This window comes from Chrysochloris asiatica, unplaced genomic scaffold, assembly GCF_000296735.1.
Source record: "Chrysochloris asiatica unplaced genomic scaffold, ChrAsi1.0 scaffold00034, whole genome shotgun sequence".
Taxonomy (NCBI): Eukaryota; Metazoa; Chordata; class Mammalia; order Afrosoricida; family Chrysochloridae; genus Chrysochloris; species Chrysochloris asiatica.
The window spans coordinates 12,311,775-12,317,008 of NW_006408552.1; positions in this window are offsets into that span (position 1 = coordinate 12,311,775).

The following is a 5,234-nucleotide window of genomic DNA, read 5'->3' on the forward strand; positions in this document are numbered from 1 at the left end:
TCACATGCAGTCTAGTGTTTTAATCCTGCAGCCCCACTTTCTAGATGAATAACTCCTAAAGAAAATGAGCAAGCAATTAACTTTGAGAATATCCCTGACATATATGTTGGAGGGAGGCAGGAAGTGGTTGTTCAGTGGTAGAAATCTCCCTTTCCATAAGGGAGATCCAGGTTTGATTTCTGGCCAGTATATCTCCTGTGGAACTCCTGGTGTGGTGCTGTAGGGTTAGCATTGGACTTTGAACCACAAGACAGTTCGAACCACAACATGCCACCCAAGTTCTTCATCGTATAGATTTCTTGCATTATTTGTTCAACATACAGACTGAATAAGTACGGTGAAAGAATACAGCTCTGGTGCATACCTTTCTTGATTTTAAACCATTCAGTATCTCCTTGGTCTATATACAAGTTCCTTGTGAGCACATTTTAGTGTTCTGGAACACTTATTCTTTGTAATGTTATACAAGGCTTGTTATGATTCACACAGTTGAAAGCCATTACATACTCAGTAAGACACAAGTAAACTTCTTTTTGGTATTCTCTGCTTTTAGCTAAGATCCAGCTGACGCCAGCAGATATCCTTAGTTTCACATCCTCTTCGGAATCTGGCTTGAATTTCTAGCAGTTCCCTGTGGCTGTACAGTTGTAGCTATATTTGAATAATCTTCTGCAAAATTTTACTTACACATGATATAAATTATATTGTTCGATGATTTCCACTTTCTGTTGGGTCACCTCTCTTTGGAATGGGCACAAATATGGATCTCTAACAATCGGTTAGCACGTAGCTGTCTTCCAAATTTCTTGGCATAGATGAGTGAGTGCCATCAGTGAGGCTTTGTTAAAAGATTTCACTTTGTATTGTCAATTCCTGCAGCCTTGTTTCCCACAGATGCCTTCAGGGCAGCTTGGACTTTTTTCATTGTTGTCATTGGTTCCTGATCATATGCTACCTATTGAAATGGTTGAGCATCCACCAATTCTTTTTGGTACAGTGACTCTGTGTATACATACCTTCCATCTTCTTTTGAATGCTTTCGGCATCATTTAGTATTTTGTCCATGTTAATTCTTCAGTATTGCAAGTCAAGGCTTGAATTTTTTTTCTTTAGTTCTTTCAGCTTTAGAAATTCCCTTTTGGTTTTCTAACTCTAGGCCTTTGCACATTTCATTATAATACTTTGTCTTTTCACGCCTGCCACCTTTTGAAATTTTCTGTTCAGCTCTTTTACGACATAATTTCTTCAATTTACTTTAGCATCTCTATACTGGAGCATGGAGTCCTGGTGTGGCACTGTGGGTTAATGCGCTGGACTGAAAAGTCGGTTTGAACCACAAGGTTGGAGGTTCAAACTCACCAGCAGCTCCTTGAAAATCCTATATGGGGTGCTATGGGTCGGAACCAACTCAGTGGCAGACAAGAAGAAGACTGAAGCACAAATTTCAGAGGCTTTTCTGACATCTATTTTGGTCTTTTCTTTCTTTCCTATCTTTTCAATGACTTCTTGCTTCTTGTATGATCTTGATATTATCCCTCTGGTCTTTGGTCACTAGGATTTAATGCATCAAATCTGTTTTTGAAATGGTCTCTAAATTCAGGTGTGATATGCTCAAGGTTATATTTTGGTTCTCAAGGACTTGTTTCAATTTTCTTCATCTTGAGCCTGAAGTTGCATTATAAGCAATTGATGGTCTGTTTCACAGTCTGCCCCTGGCCTTGTTTTGACTGATGATATGGAGTTTTTCAGATTTATAGCTACTCTGATGCAAATGAAATTCCATATTGCTCTTGGATGCATCAGTCAAGAAATCAAATGGTATTGCCTTTGGCAAATCTGCTGCTAAAGACCTCTTTAAAGTATTAAAGAACAAAGCTGCTACTTTGAAAACTAAGGTGCAAGTGACCCAAGCCATGGGATTTTCAGTAGCTTCAGATGCATGTGAAAGTTGGACAGTGAATAAGGAAGACCAGAGAAGGAGAAGGACCCGTGCATTTGAATTATGGTGTTGGTGAAGAATATTGAAAGTACTGCTGTGGTCTGTCTGAAGAACAAGCAAATCTGTCTTGGAATAAGTACAGCCAGAGTACTCCTTAGAAGTGAGGTTGGTGAAACGTTGTCTCTTGTACTTTGGACATATTTTCAGAAGGGACCAGTTCCTGAAGAAGGACATCATGCTTGGTAAAGTGGAGGGTCACCGAAAAAGAGGGAGATCTTCAACAAGTTGGACTGACACAGTGGCAGCAACCATGGGCTCACACATAACAACAATTGTGAGGATGGTGCAGGACTGGGCAGTGTTTCATTCTGTTGTGCACAGGGGCACTATGAGTCGGAACAGACTTGATGGTGCCTAATAACAGCAACACAAGAGATGCAAACACAAGAGCTTTTTCAAATGCCCAATAGCAGCAAAACAAGGAAGTGATAACATTTTGGGGAAATAGAATCAGCTGGCAAACCTCCACAGAAAGCGAGGTCAAGATTGCTCTTTGTAAAGCAGCCATTGCAAAGAGAGTTCTTGGACCCACTGAAGGTTTGTCTCAGCAGAAATGATTGACATGTTATATCAATTTGTCCCCGAGATCTTGAGTAGATAGTACTTTTTTTTTTTTTTTGAGTTTTTTATTGCAGTTTGTGAGAAATTTTATAAAGCAAATTAGTTTTCCATTCAATCATTTATGCATATTTTATTTTGTGTCATTGATTGCAGTCCTTCCAGTGAAACAGCACTTCCTTCCTGGGTTCCCTGTTTCCATTCCCCCTTTTTTTGCCTGGTTCTGCCTGCTGAGTGTTGTTTTTGGATGAATACTGCTCTTTTTGGAGCCCTGGTTGCTTCATGGGTGGTTATACTTTGGGCTGCTAACCACAAGGCCAGCTGTTTGAATCTACCAGACGTTTCCCAGCTGAAACATAATGCTTTCTGCTCCTGTAAAGATTTACAGCTTAGAAGTTCCATATAATATCCTGGCACGTGTAAAGATTTACAGCTCAGAAGTTCCATGTAATATTCTGGCACGTGTAACTACCACCACCACTGATCTGGTTGATTTGTATGAGGAGTTATGTACATGCCTTCCTGGTGTGATTAATCACTTTATAGGCCTGTCTATTGTTTGGCTGAAAGTTGATCCCTGGGGACAGTTCAATTCTAGATTTGAACGGTACCCATGAGCCACAGTCTTGAGGGTGTGGGGTGGTGTTCCACAGTCTCTATCAGGAAGTCTAATCCTTTTTAAGTTTTGTTGTACATTTTTGTTCTCCTTCTTTGTCCATGACCTTGTATTGTGATTCTGATCAGATTGGGGAGCCCCCCTGGGTGGGCACCATCGATTTCTTCTGATCTTGGGGTTTTGGAGTTTGTGGTGTGTGTGATCCATTAGTCCTTTGGACTCATTGCTTCCTTAAGTCTTTTTCTTCACTCTTCTTTGCTCTGGACTAGGAGAGACCAATAATTGCACCTTATATGGCCAGTCAAGCTTTAAAGACCCCAGTTGCTACTCACCAGAGTAGGACGTAGAACATTGTCTTTGCAGACTCTGTCGTGCCAATTGACCTAGATGTTTACCAAGAATGTGGACCTAAGTTCCCAAGCCCAGTGACTGACGCACAGCATTTGGTTATGGCTAAACAGTTTAGAAGATAGTTGTCTTGAGAAAGTTTAATACATGGTGAAAGGATGGTAAGGTATACCTTGGTTATGAGCCCTGGCCCCAGCCTCAGAACAAAACAGTGGCTGATGATTTTTTTAAGTGGGCCAATCTCTTTGATCGTTTTTCTCAGTGGCGTAAAGTATATAGAGAAAAGATACAGCAACTATGTGATCACACTTGGCATTGGAAAATGTGCCATCTACAATGCCCTTCCCTTCAGCTTTACACAGCCAACTTGAACACAGCCTTTAAACCCTAGATCCAGGCCTGCTGTGGCTCATATGAAATCTCCTCAGCTCTCTCCTCTCAGGCAGAATTGTCCTGCGAGTCAGGGTCTAACCCTCTATACCCATCTCCAACCCTCACTTTCAGTAACTGACTCTTAATCAGTACCAGTTACCCTCGGGTTGATCTTCACTCATGATGACCCCATGTGTGTCAGAGAAGAGAGCTCCCAAGTGTTTTCTGAATTCAATTGCCAGGATTTTCTTTCAAGGCACCTCTGGGGTGGTGTGGAATCTTCCACCTTTCCAGTTTGTGGCCTCAGCACCCATCGGTGGTTTGCATCTTAGGGCACAAACCAAATAAGGGCATTAAAAGAATGAGGAACTTAAGTTTGATAAACAAACCCAACTTTTCCTCTCGATTAACATGCTATTTCCTCTCCATATACTATTAACAATGAGAGCCATTTCTTTGCTGTGAATGCATAATGGCCTTTTAGTTCCCCTTATCCTGCAACTCTGAAGGAGCTCTGGTAGCTTAGCGTATCTGTGCCCTGTACAGGGTCGCTATGAGTCGGAACCGACTCCTCGGCACATAACAATAACAACAACCTGCAACTCTGGGAGGATGAGCAATGTGAGTACAACGTGGGGAAGCAAACTGTAACGATGCTTCTCGGTTTGAGCCAATTATATGCAGATTGGGTGATAACCAGGGACCATCTCTCAAATGTTGTTGTCAAGTACCGTGGAGTCGGTGCCAAGTACCGTGGAGTCGGTGCCGACTCAGCGACCCTGTACAGGGTCTCCGAGGCTGTATATCTTTACGCGAGCAGAAAGCCTCATCGTTCTCCCGCGGAACGGCTGGTAGTTTCGAACTGCCGACCTTGAGGTTAGCAGCCCGATTTGTAACCACTGCGCTACCAGAGCTCCTTATCTCTCAACTGTACCCTTCTCAAATCTTGTTGATTTTGCTCATCTAGAGCCCTTTTTGTGATTGTGACAACTTCGATTCGTGGCAAGCAGAGCACAGTACTTGCTAACGTGTCTAAAGGACTGTGTGTTTTGGGGACGTCCCTCCTTGAAACGGCATTATCTAATAACAAATGATGCTCTTGAATGTCAGTTCTTGCAAGGTGCTTTGTCCAGAAACTAGCCACCAGCACTCTAGTTTCGTGTCGCCCGTCCTCCAATAGCTCACGAGGATTCAGGAGCTTTGCTTCCGCACGACCATGTAGAAGACTACGAGCAGGGGAGGACCCCGTCCCCTCTTCCGGAAGCCCCCAGGCCCACAGGATCCAGCGCCTGGCGCGCGGGAGGCAGGGCGGGCGACGTAAGCGCGCGGCGCGCCCCGCCC